The sequence below is a fragment of the Dipodomys merriami genome, unplaced genomic scaffold (genome assembly GCF_024711535.1).
Source record: "Dipodomys merriami isolate MVZ:Mamm:240054 unplaced genomic scaffold, mDipMer1.0.p SCAF_3, whole genome shotgun sequence".
Classification (NCBI taxonomy): domain Eukaryota; kingdom Metazoa; phylum Chordata; class Mammalia; order Rodentia; family Heteromyidae; genus Dipodomys; species Dipodomys merriami.
Window position 1 is genome coordinate 116,223,097 of NW_027204492.1, and position 13,776 is coordinate 116,236,872.

Genomic DNA, 13,776 nt, shown 5'->3' on the forward strand with positions numbered 1-13,776 from the left:
CTATTTGAAATGAAAGCTCCTCTGTGTAGTGTTCCACTTCACCCTGTTGTTCGTATGAAGCTGCATATTTCCTAATAGCTTGCCCATAAAATATGAGGCATAAAGGGTACCCACATAAACAGCGAGAGGGAAAAGGACTATAGCAGATCATGCAGAGGAACATAAATGAATTTTGAAAACGCTATTTTCCAAAATGATTCTTCTGCTTCCTTTTTCTTTCCTTCCTTTCAGTCTCTACAGAGGCAGCTACTGCAGAGCCCAAAAATGACACAAAGGGACCAATGATATTCCACCTTTTACAGTGCTACAACATTTCCTTACCTACTTCTTTTCATGTAATAGAATTCATTTTTATTTTGCCTTATCTAATTTACTTTTGAATATGATCAGTGAAAATATTGACACAACCAAAAATCTAACCTGTTGTTAGAAATTCGATTTTGCCTTTTATAGTCATTGGTGTATTCCAATTAGTTTTCTTCTCCCCACCCCACGACACATACCCATCTTCTCTTTCTTGCCCTGAAGACTTGCATTTACATGAGTTTTATAAATTTATTAATATGTTGGTATCTTTTGTAATTTTCTTATACATTACTCAGACTTAGGTCTTTAAGGAAATTCTATGTTAAATAATACTTTTAACTCTATAGCTTATCTCTTTGCAAATGGATTTAGTTTACTTTATACTTCATTGTAAAGACAATTATGATCAAGATTACAAGCAAGTTAGTCAGGCTTATCACATGTACAATTTCTGAGAAAGCAGAAAATATTGGATTCAAAGTATGATCATTATCATTCATTTATCAAACAGTACTAAACCTTTCTAGCCTTGCAAATCCTTAACTATATTATCTATCAATATTTATGTTGATATAATGTTATTTCTAAATTCCCAGGAAGTTACAAACACCAGACTAAAAGAAAAAAGATCAAGGTGTTCTCTGCTTTGATTCCTTCTTCTTCCTTCCCCTTCTCATTTTTTTTTTACTTTTTAGTTTTTTAATTAAGTTTTTTATTGTGAAAATACTGTACAGAGGGGTTACAGTTACATGAGCAAGGTAATGAGTACATTTCTTATCAAGCACTGTTGCCTCCTCCTTTGTTTTTCCCCTACCATCCCTTCCCTCCCACCTCCTCGGCTTACACCCCCACCCCCCACCCCACCTAAATTGTAAAGTTCATTTTTCGACTTAGTGTCTTGTACATCTCATTGTTGCAATGGGTCAATCTGTATCCCCATTTAAACAATTTGTTTTTCTCCTTCCCCTCCCCAAATTATACCAGCATCAAATACAGTGAAAACAGGAGTTATACCATGGGGGAGGGACATACAAAGCAACAAAAACAGCACATGGTATCTTATCAATACAGTAGAAACAATAGCAAGGAAGAAAAAACCACTTGTGTCCCTATTTTGGGGTTCATTTCACTCAACATCATCTTATCTGACCTTTTCTGCTTGTCCCAGACATATACTAGTTACTGCAAATAAGGGAAACCATAGGACCTATGTTTCTTTGGGCCTGGCTTACTTCATTTAATATAATTTTTCCAAGTCTTTCCATTTCCTAACAAATGGGGCAATGGCATTCTTTCTGATGGAGGCATAGAAATTCCATTTTGTATATATACCACATTTTCTTGCTCCATTCAACTACTGAGGGGCATCTCGGTTGGTTCCATATCTTAGCTATGGTAAATAATGTTGCAATAAACATAGTTATGCTGGTAGCTTTAGTATGGTCTTGTTTGTGATCATTTGGGTAAGTGCTCAAAAGTGGGATTGCTGGGTCATAGGGGAGCTCTATGTGAAGTCTTTTGAGGAACCTCCCTACTACTTTCCAAAGTGGTTGAACAAGTTTACACTCCCACCAACAATGTAGTAAGGTCCCCTTCTGTCCACATCCCCTCCAGCATCTGTTGTTATTAGAGTTTTTGATTATAGCCATTCTAACTGGGGTGAGGCGGAATCTCAATGTTGTTTTGATTTGCATTTCTTTTATGGCTAGAGAGGTTGAGCATTTCTTCATGTGTCTATCGGCCATCCTTCTTTCCTCTTCAGAGAGGAAGTCTTTCGCCCACTTATTTATTGGGCAGTTGTTTCTTTGAGGATTTGTTGTTGGGGGATTTAATTTTTTGGGTTCCAGGTATATTTTAGATATGAGACCCTTGTCCGTTGTATGGCTAGTGAAGAGCTTCTCCCACTCCGTGGGCTTTCTATTGATCTTCCCTTCTTATTTTTTAATCATTAGAGCAATGCCTATTTTCCACCTTTTTATTTTTAGTTGCATTTTCTCCAAGTAATTAATTTATTTCTTTGTGCCAGTACTGGGGCTTGAACTCAGGGTCTCTCACTCTTGCTTGGCTTTTTTTACTCAAGGATGGTGTCCTACCACTTGAGCCACACCTTCAGTTCTCACTTTTTGCTAGTTAACTAGAGACAAAAGGTGCCAGACTTTTTGCCTGGTATGGCTTTGAACCTTGCTCCTCAGGTCTCAGCCTTCTGAGTAGCTAGGATTATAGGTATGAGCCACCAGTGCCCTGCTAAGATAAAAAATGTTTGAATAGCTAAATTAAATGGACTAAATGTGAATGCTTGATCATTAGGCTGATTTGTGCTCTATTTTTAATTTGTTCTAGTTAGTATTTTGTTAGAGTTTAAATGGAAATTTCATTTTTTATTTGTAAAGTCATTTAGTATATATGTAAACAAATAGTTTGTAGATAGATAGATATAACAGATTTTGTTTTATTTTTAGTTGGTATTTTTCAAGTAATCATAAGAATAAACCCTCGCCAAAATCTCCATGTTGTGCTATACTACATAATGCTATTTTATATCACTTATGTGCTGGTTTGTATTTTGTCCTTGATTTGCCCCATGCCAGAGAATTCCCCTTACAAACAAAATCCTCAGTGTGTTTTCCATTAATCTCAAGATTCCTCAGAGGTTCAGTTTTATAACCCTGAAATGACTCCTATCATTTAACAAACAATGAGATTGCTCCCTGAATGTTAAAAGCTGGAAAATTAAACTATCCAACTCAGTATTCTGGTGAGAAGAAAGTCCTGGGTGGTGAAGCTATATTTCAGAAATCCTGTTCATACCAAGAGGGGACGGGCATTAAATACTTGTGCATGAGGCAGTTGGTGACAGACTTGTCCCGTTTGCTCTTATAGAACTGATAACAGAAATACTTGCAACATCGTTCTTGATTCTGAAGTGGTTAAGATTTTTATAATAGGAACTTTAAAAGCATGAAAAAGAATCTCAGAAAGAGCATTGCTTGCCGAGCACTGACATCACTATGTGGGAATGAATGAGTATTGTCTTACACAATGGAATGCATTTCTATCCCTCCTCTGAGAGAGAATTTGGCTTGGTATGCAAATTAAAATATTGTTTTGAAAAATCTGTTGCATCAAATTACAAAAAAAAATTCTAACCCAGTTCTTCGGTGCATTGTTGGCAAAGCAGTTGACAGCAGGCTTGTCTAGCCAGTTTGTCTGGGCCATGCTCTTGGAGTTTGTGATAGAGTCTAATCAAGGAGAATTGTCCCTTGGCAGAGAAGAAAAAGAGCTCTAAATTCTTGGGGTCTCTGTTTAAATGGTTTTATCAGGCCTAAGAGAAAAAGGATGGTTTATTTGAAATATGTGTAAATCTTTAAAAGCATTTAAAACTTGAATGTTTATTATTACACTCTCCCTTTGTTGGGAAGTCTGTCAGGTGAGACATTGGCTGGTTTTGGTAGCTGGCCTTCCTCTTCTCCTTTCAAGCTTACCTGAGTTTATCCTTTAGTGAAGTTTTCCAGTCTGAAATGTGCAACCTGGAAATAATCTGAAATGTTTCAAACATGTTATACATTTCACAGCTCTGCTCTCCAAGGTCATTTGTTTAGACTGAGCCTGAATTCACTGGCAGCGATTCAGGGAGAGCCTGATACCATCACTCAAGACCATGGCTTGTGCTTTACTTGGGGCCAGTGGTTTTAGAAGAGTGATTTGGAACAACAGCCTCAGCATCATCAGCAAACATTCTGGGCTGCTACCTAGAAATCTGTGATTTACCAAGCCTTCCAGTGCTAGAAATCAACACTTAGGTTTAAGAAGGACTGTTGCAGAGTAATCTGTCTACTTAGATGGCGACAAGCCCAAATCTAAGCCTCTTCACTCTACTTCCTGTCCTTATAATTTTTCCTCAGTGATCTATATTATCTATTGTTACTAATATAGGAGCTTGGGAAGAAAACTGCCTAGTAGAAGAAGTGAAATCTCATCTTCTAATCCAAGTAATTATGAGGATGGGTCATTTTGGCCCTACTTTTCAACTGAGTGTTTAATTACTCATTATAACAAATCTAGTTGTCTATTTTCTTTGTTTGCTAATAGAAGAACCTAGTTTCCTCTCTGTATTGGGTGTTTCTATGTTCAAGGAAGGAGGATCCAGCTCCAGTGTATAAGATATGTTTGGATTTAAGTGAAATATGATTATTCCTGCTTTCCAGTAATTTTTTGAGGCTATATGACATGGTTCTAGTCAAGTCAATATAAAGGGAAAGTTGTGGAGGCTGCTGGGAAACTTAACCTTCCTCATAGAACTACACAAATAAAAATTTCTACTGGATAGCAGTGACTCACACCAATATTCCTAGCTCCTCGGGAGGCAGAGATCTAAGGATTGCAGTTCAAAGCCAGCCTGGGTAGGAAAGTCCAGGAATCTCTTTAAAGGTTGAATTACAGATGTGCCTCAAATGATAGAGCACAAACTGAGCAATTAAAGCTAAGGGATATCACCCAGGCCCTGAGTTCAAACTTCAAGTTGCAGCAAAGAAAATTGTTATTGTTTTTTACATTGGACTGTTGTCGTAGGAGGTTATGGTGCTTGATAAAAACCACTGCAGCATTTATATATTTATATGCTCAGATCAAGATTTTTTTAGAAAAAATATTATCATAGAATATATTGCACTGTGATTTTTAACTCCATACATATGTCTTGTTGGTTTTTCTAAATTAACTGGTTAAGTGTCCATGGTACTTTTTTTTTGTCAGTCATGGGGCTTGAACTCAGGGCCTGGGCACACTGTCCTTGAGCTTTTCTACCCGAGGTTAATGCTCTATCACTTAGAGACACAGCTGCACTTCCTGTTTTCTGGTAGTTAATTGGAGATGAAAGTCTCATGGACTTTCCTGCTCGAGCTGGCTTCAAATCAGGATCCACAGATCTCAGCTTCCTGAGTAGCTAGGATAACAGGTGTGAACTTCTGGTACCCAGAGGTGTACATGCTTTTGTTTTGGTGGAACTGGGGTTTGAACTTAGGGCCAAGCACTCTCAATCTGCTTGCTTGCTCATTGAGCACACTCTACCACTTGAACTATACCTCCAGTCAGGCATTTTGCTGGCTAAGTAAAGATGGGATCTCTCACACTTTTCTGTTTGGGCTGGGTTTGAATTGCAATCCTCCTATGTCAGCCTCCTGAGTAGCTAGGATTACAAGCATGAGCCACTGGCACCTGGCTGTACATTACTCTTATCATATCTAGCCTAGTGTTCTACAGAAGAAGCATATCAGTTTGTGTTTAGTAATCCCTTTGGGCTACACAATAGGTACTAGACAAACACCTGTAAAAATAAATTTTGTCTTTGAAATTATGTAGGGTGCTTATAATATTTTCATGTTTCAAATGATGTTTTTTATGTAGATTTTAGATTTACTCTGTCAATTTACCCAAACTAAATCCTATTTATTTACACAATTTCATCCTAAATAATAAATTAAGTGTCAAGTAAACTTGCTGGGAGTTTAAGAATATTCTAAATTACTTACATTCAATGATTGAAGCATATTTTCCTTTTAAAATGCTGACCTCTTGCACGGGATAATATTTTTATTTTCTGAAAATTTACTCAAAGATTAAAGACTTTCAAAATATGTTGTTATGAAATTTCAAATCTCCTGCTATCACTATAACCTTACCAAGTTCTTGTACTCCTATTGCGTAAAAATCACGTTGGGACAAAATTTATTTTCCACAGTGTCTGCCTACAGAGCAACATTGCAACCATTGTAAAAGGAGTAACCTGTTTATCTCTTTGTCCATCAGATTACAAAACCAGCTCTGAGCTCTGACCCTTTCTGGATGAGGACGCCCTGACCTGTGTCCTGACTCTCAGGCTGTCAATCAGCATACTTTTGCTTAAGGTCCTCTGCTGTGATCCTAGACGATTCTCAAAGGTAAGCTACCACTTACACAAACTATTGGCTAATAGTAATCCTACACATTGATGAAAGGAATATAGTAAAGGAGATACACTGATTTTAAGTTTATATGTGACAACTAGAATGACTTTCAGAATGCTATTTTTGAGTTTTAGAAGCTATCTTCTGTCCTTCTGCTAGGACCCCACCTTGTATATATTGATATTGAAGGAGTTAAATGTCATAGCCTGGATTGTAAATCCACACAATGGATAAAGGCAATTTCTAGAAGCAGAAAACATAATGGTAGAGAACAATTCACTTCTTAAGACTCACAGTGTGGTCTATGGACCAGCAACATCCCATCACCATCTGGGAGCTTATTAGAAATGCAGAACCCTGGTCTCCACTCCACTCTACTTCAGAATGAGATCTTCATTTTGACAAGATTTCAAGATGATTTGTATGTATATTAATGTGTGAAAAATGCTATTTTAGGCAGTGTTTAGGTTAGCAGATGTGCTTTTTCTTGCTTAGTCACCTGTAATTAGTTCAGTGCATTTCCAGAAAGCCTCCTAGGAAAGTATTTGTACATATTTGCATAGAGAATGTAAGATCAGAAGTGGCAATAATGAAACAAACCAGCATTTAGTGATAGAGTTCTAACAAGTTATACAATTGATGAACACTGATTCAAATGAGAATCCCCAGTACTTTAAGCACTAACCCTAAACAATTATCGCGGACACTGGCAGTGACACATCAGCAGGTTTAAAGTGAGTCAGTATGAGACAGCCCTGGCTATGAACAGATTAAAGGAAAGGGTTTCTTATTAGCTGTGGGACTGGGCTTTTTAAAAAAAAAATAGCAAGTCTTGTAGTGTCTTCTAACAAGTTAAATACTGTGCATAACTGAAGTATTGTGATTTTGTATGTTACCTTTGGGTAGCTTAAAGGACCCGGCTTTTAACTCTTTGATCATGGACAGAAGTTGGGTTTAACTCATTCTCAGTGTTCTGAATCAATTATAGATGCCCTTGTATATTGGAAAATTGTGGTACAATTCGTATTCAATAAATTGTATAAATATTTGTTTTATGGAAATTTGGACAACAGCATGTATTATCCATCCAAAACAAACAAAGTCTTTTTTTTCTAGAAAGCTCCCCTGTACTCTTTACTGTTCAACTACTGTTTAGATTCATCATCATTATATATAATTGTATGTTCTAGAACTTCATGTAAACACATTTATATATAAGTACTTTGTGTTTGACTTCTTTCACTCAACATAATGTTTTTGAGAGTTAGCCATGTTTCAGCATGTGTCAGTAATTCTTGTTTTTAAATTGTTGAGTAATATTTGATTGTATGGATACACAACATTTCCACATTGCTTAGTGTATATATATACATGTATACATATACATGTATATATATATATATATATATATATATATATATATATATATATATATAATCCAGTGTTGAGCTACTATGAATAAGACTGTTTTGATGATTTGTAAGCAAGTCTTTTGTGGGAAATGCATATTTTCATTCATTATGGATAATTGCCTAGGAGTGGAATCTCTGAATCATAGAATGGCTGTACGTTTCACTATTAGAAACTGGCCAACGACTCTTGAAAGTGGTTGTACTATTTCACACTCTAAAAATGCATGAGATTTATAGTTGCTTCCAATTCCCACCAGTATTTGATACTGTATACCTTTTAAATTTGGAGTTAATTTGCATTTTCTGGTAACTATTGAAGTAGGGCATTATTATGTGTACTTATTTGCCTTCCATACAATTGTGTTTTGTGAAAGATCTGTTGAAATTACTTATGCACATTTTTTATTGAGTTGTCATTTTATTGTTTTGGAAGTGTCAATTTTTTCCTCTTTGTTTTTCTTTTTGTTTGTTTGTTTGTTTTTCTTAAGATAACATTTTACAAGGTAGCTCAGGCTGACCTTGAACTTGTGATTCTCCTGCAGGAAGTGGCACTGTGGCTCAAGTGATAGAGTGCTAGCCTTGAACAAAAGAAGCTCAGGGTCAGTGGCTAGACCCTGAAGTCAAGCTCCAGGACTTGCAAAAAAAAAGTATACTTATATCACGGCACTGCTGGATGCTTGGCTTAGGAGTAGTATATATAAAACATTTACTGATGTATCTAGTACATAGTAAATACCTTACAAATGAACCTGTTATTAACAGTGTATTTCTAGCAAAAAATTTCTCCATCAAGGGTTTGCTTCTCTTTCTTATCCTAATTAAACTCTAAATTAAAGCATTCTTTAAGCATTAGTGAGTATTGCCAGATAGAGCTAACCAACATTGTAGTCAGTATTTCATTGTCATGAACTAAAAGGTCAGAGAAATTATGATTGTGAAATTGATGCTACTGATGGTCATCAATACCATCCAATAATGCCTTTGTTCCTCATTATTTTGGGTGGAATTGTGCCTTTGAATCCACTTAATATGAAGAAGTGCCACAGGACTTGCACTGGTCAATGAAATATGACTTATTATTTTTGGACAAGGCTTTAAGAGCTGATTTACAATGCACCACTCTATCCCTCACTGCCTGGACTCAATGATTTGGCCATGTCCAAGGGGCAAAACCTGTCAAAGTAAACTCTTTGCTTTAGATCCCAGTGATCCTGGGGCCTTTGATGGCTGAAGCATCCCCTAGCTTTACTGATTGATACAATACCTTCATATGGCACAGCCCCAACTGTAGCTTTGCTCTGGTTTAGCTGGTTTGAGTTTGGTGGATACACTTGTCAAGCAGAAAACTCCTACAGACAAAGAAGTAGCTTCAAGCATGACACCTGGAAGTGACTTTAAACCATTTTTAAGACAGCAACAGCTCTGTTCAAAGTGCAGAAATGGGATTAGAATTAAGATACAGAAAGTGGTACTGAGAAATTTGAAACTGAAAGTGATAGAGAAGGAGCTGAGGAGCAAAGCTGAAAACCAAAGAGGGTCTGCTTTGATGTTTCCTTGACCAGTGAAGGGAAAGCCAGTGTGTTGTCATGTGTGCCAATACTTTGTTGTGTGGGGAGCTGACTGCGGAAAGCCCCAGGGTTGGATGGACAGCCCCCTTGAGGCAGTTTCAGTTTGTGTGAAATAGTCTTTGTACCAGTAAGAGTCCTTGTTCCCCAGAGGTTTGAAGAACAGCTACACTGTCATTCATTCTGTTTTGACCAATGTTTGTGCTCACTTTTTCTTGTACTGAGGATCTCCTAAGCTAGGCTTACAGGGAGACCCACTGATTAGTTCTGAGAGTTGCACTCACTTTGCCAGAAAGAATTGCTTCTGAAATATCAAAATACCTATTTGGCTCCGTTTTATGTGTCGTTTAAATCACACAAAATGTTACTGATACAGTACCACCCATATATGGTTTTAATTGGGTCAGTGATGTTAACACAGCAGCAGTATAAGCAGAACATTAAAAAAATTCTTTCAGTCCTTTTGGAATTCAGCACATGGGCTTAACAGACATGTATTGACATAACTAACTTGTTCAACATGTCTTTCTGTAAGTTATAAGTGAGTAGAAAGTAAAGCTTTGCCTTAAACTAACAGATGAGATTTTTGTATTGGGGTAATACACTAACATGATATATACTGAGAGGATATGTATCTCAAAGCACAATTACATCATTTAATGAAAAGTTGCCTCCTAACTGGGAACTTAAGATTATTTTACAGAAAATATAAATAATGTGAAAGCAGTCTGGGCACATAGTAATAACCTAGGATGTGAAATAACTTGACTCATATCATTGGCCAGGCATAATATCTTTTTGTTTAGTGTGATTATCACTGTTTCTTATGATGATGTTTCTGATGTTTATAAGAATGGAATACCAGAGCTGGGGAGTGGATGTTTCTTACTATTATTTATCAAGGATCAAGCTTTGTAAAAGATTATTTTTTTGTTCTTAGTTGTCCCTTTAATAAACTAGAGACATAGAAAATGGTTATCTATGTCCATTTCCATTTATGGCCTTGAGATTGTTCAATATTTTTACTCTTGTCTGATTTTTCTTTCAACAGTTGATTTATTATGGTAATAATGCACATTGACATACACTAGTACATCTATCTATAAAAAATAGGTGTTCAATAAATGTTTGTCAAAGTAATTGTATCAATTCATGTATTTAAAGTCTATGCTGTCAGAAAGCTGAAAACTCCTTTAAAAGAAAAAGAACAAAGTGAAACAGGCATTCCAATAGTTTTCTGTATATATGTTATATATAATGTATATATACAATGCTTTATAGAAAATATCTCTAAAGAAATATTATCAGATAATCTTTAGGTGTTTAGGGGAGATTTGTATGAGAAATATAGATTCAAAGAGAAAAGCTTTCTTATATTTTATTGCCTCTTTACTGAAAGTATTTACTCAGTACATCAGAAGTAAAACTTTAAAGTCAAATGTCTGGAGGAATTTAAATATATGTGAATGCATATGTTTAAACTGAAAAAGAATGTTGACAGAAATAAATCACTTTTAGAGAGAATTCCCAGGACCTGGTCCCTTTTAGAAAAGCTCTCCTGGTCCTTGTGCAAATACATAGCTCTTTAAAGTACTAGCCCACATAATTTATGGGTTTAGGTCTGTACTCCTCTTGTTTATTTTTGGTATAAAAATCCTTGCTTATAAAAATGGTAGTTAAGTACAGTACAACATAACTATGATCCCTTTTGCCGGACTTACAAGTTTGTACTTAAGGAATATAAACTAAATTTGGAGGTAATTCAATTAATATTTTTCAACACACAAAGGTATGCTTGCATCTCAACTTTAAGGAAGAAAGCAGCCCCATCAAATTATGGCAGTAATTACACTTGCACACGTTCTTAAATTTTTTATGAATTGTAAAGCCACACTCTAATTTGAGATGTTTGTCAGTCTCTGGAGAATGAACTGAAATAGAAATCTAGAAAGCAAATAGCTCTTCTCTTTTTCTAATTTCACAAAACAATTATTGCTGACTTCCATTCTGAGATACAGACTCTATTCAATTTGTTTTCTTCCTAGACAGATTCCTCCCTGAACCACATAGATGCTAGCACTGAAACAGATCTTCAATCTGTGCACATCTACCTATTTTCCTTACCACTGCTTCCTACTCTGGCCTCCTGCCCAACATTGTCACCTCTCAGTCTCCTCCTCTGCATAATCATCCTTTTCACACACATCAGGAAGGTCTCAGTTTAAACATCATGTATCCTAGGTCATCCCTGATTTCTTCTTTATTTGGCACCGTGGGAGAAAGGGGTCCTATAACTCTTAAGTAGTTCTAAATACAGCATCATGTTGTGTCTCCTTGTGTAGTTGTCTGCTTTAGTTGATCATTAGTTTTGTGAGGGTAGGTTTACACCAGAACCCTTGGATTCTGGCCCAGTGTAGACTCCTGAATTATAAAAGAATTTATCATACTCTTTAGTATTAGAACAATTCTTGAGCCAAGGCACGTACCCCACACTCTCTAACATACTAATAGACTGTTTTTCTTATAATAGAGTCTTTATGGCTCTAAAAGAAAATTCCCCAAGGAAGAGTATCTCAACAGGCTTTATTTTACTAGCAAGATTACTAAAATCCTATAAATTTCTTCTTGAACTAAAGGCACCAACTTACATTCTTTCAAATTCAACTAAAATGTTAGTAATGAGATTTTAAAGTAATTTTTATTTTAGACATGTTTTATGATATATTAATATGGTAGAACATAATGATTAAACTATCAAATGAGCATCTGCACACATGTGGAATGGGTAAGACCTGGATTCCCTCAAGCAATAACATGTTACATGATGTTTTATGACATTTACTTAGTTCTTTCCTTCACATCTTATTTACAGATTTTCCTCATGATTAAAAAAAAAATCTAGGTTTGGTTTAGGCTAGAAAAATGACATACAGGATGAAAAATCATATGTGTCTTTTCTGTATATTTGTTTGCATGTATGTATGATAGATTAATGACTATTATTAGCAATGGGAAAAATGAAACATATGGGAAATCATGGAGCTGAAGTTTATTCACAGCTGCATTGTGAAAGAAGGTCATTGTCAGTTCACATGAAATCTTGTCTCTATTGCTAATGTTATAAATGAGTAGAGCTAAATAGACTCAGTCTGTTATGAAAATATATATAAATGGGATTCTCATTGCAGAAATTAAATGAAATATTCATTGTAGTTATGGCCGCTGATAAATGTGGCATAAAACCTCACACTAGAAATACAAAATTAAACATATAGGTACATATGTACCAACATGATAGATGAAATAGAGGTATAGGATTTGCTTTACAAGAATTTCAAGGTGGAAAGGGAAGGGGAAGGAGAGGAGGAACATGGAGGAAATATGACAAGCCCTGAATTGATAAGTCGTTGAAATGCAGGGATGAGTTCATGGTGAGTTTTATAAGTATTCCTGACTTCTGTATATGTTTGAAAATTTCCATAACATGATCTTTTATGAAAATACAAAGAGAAGTCGTATGTAAAAGTAGAAACATCCTAAAGCTGACAAAGCTTAAGCTTCCCTTCCAGAAGAGCTCCTGAGATGTTTTCAAATATTTATGTGTTGCGAAATTTGAAAAAGTGAGATCACCCAACCACAACGTGGCTAAGGCTGCTGTCTCTTCCCGTTGAAAATTCCCCCTATCGTATTTCCCTATGTGGTGGGAAATGTTGGTGATGCTATGGGCTTTGTGGGATCTAGCTAATGGAAAGTTGAGTTGAAATGTAAATGCTTTTAATTATCTGTCCTTATAGATAGAAGATAAGGTTTAAAATCCCCAGCAGGGACATGTCCTTGGACACTCTCAAAATTAATTAATTGATTGATTGATTAATTAACTAATCGTAACACTCTTCTATGCTTCATTACTATTTGTTCTAATGTAAGAATGGCTTCCAGGAGTACTCTGTGTTGTAAACCAAGGTGCAGGACCTGAGATAGCATCTGGATATAAGTGTGTGCCATGGTACTTGCCATCCAAGTGTGTAGGTAGTGGAGATAAAACAAGATTAGAGGGCTGGGAAGGTAGCTCAGTGGTAGAGTGCATGCCTTGCAAGCATGAGGCCCTGGGTTCGATTCCTCAGCACCACATAAACAGAAAAAGCCGGAAGTGGCGCTGTGGCTCCAGTGGTAGAGTGAGGGACAGCGCCCAGACCCAGAGTTCAGGCCCCATGACCGGCAAAAAAAAAAAAAAAAAAAAAAAACAACAACAACAAGATTAGAAATGTATGAAGCCACAGTCAGTGTGTGGGCAATTTTTTAAATGTTTTTTATTGTAAAAATACTGTACATGGGAGTTACAGTTTGTGTGGACAATTTTTCTAACCATCAGAGTGTAAACATGTGTGCAATCTATTTGGTTGTCATAGATACCTATTTAAACCGAAAATCCTCTTTCATCAGAAACATATTCAATTATGCTTTAAATACATCATACTTTATATTTATAGAAATATTTATCATATTTATAGAAATCAAGGCAACAAAATTTATCGAAGTATTGTATTTATA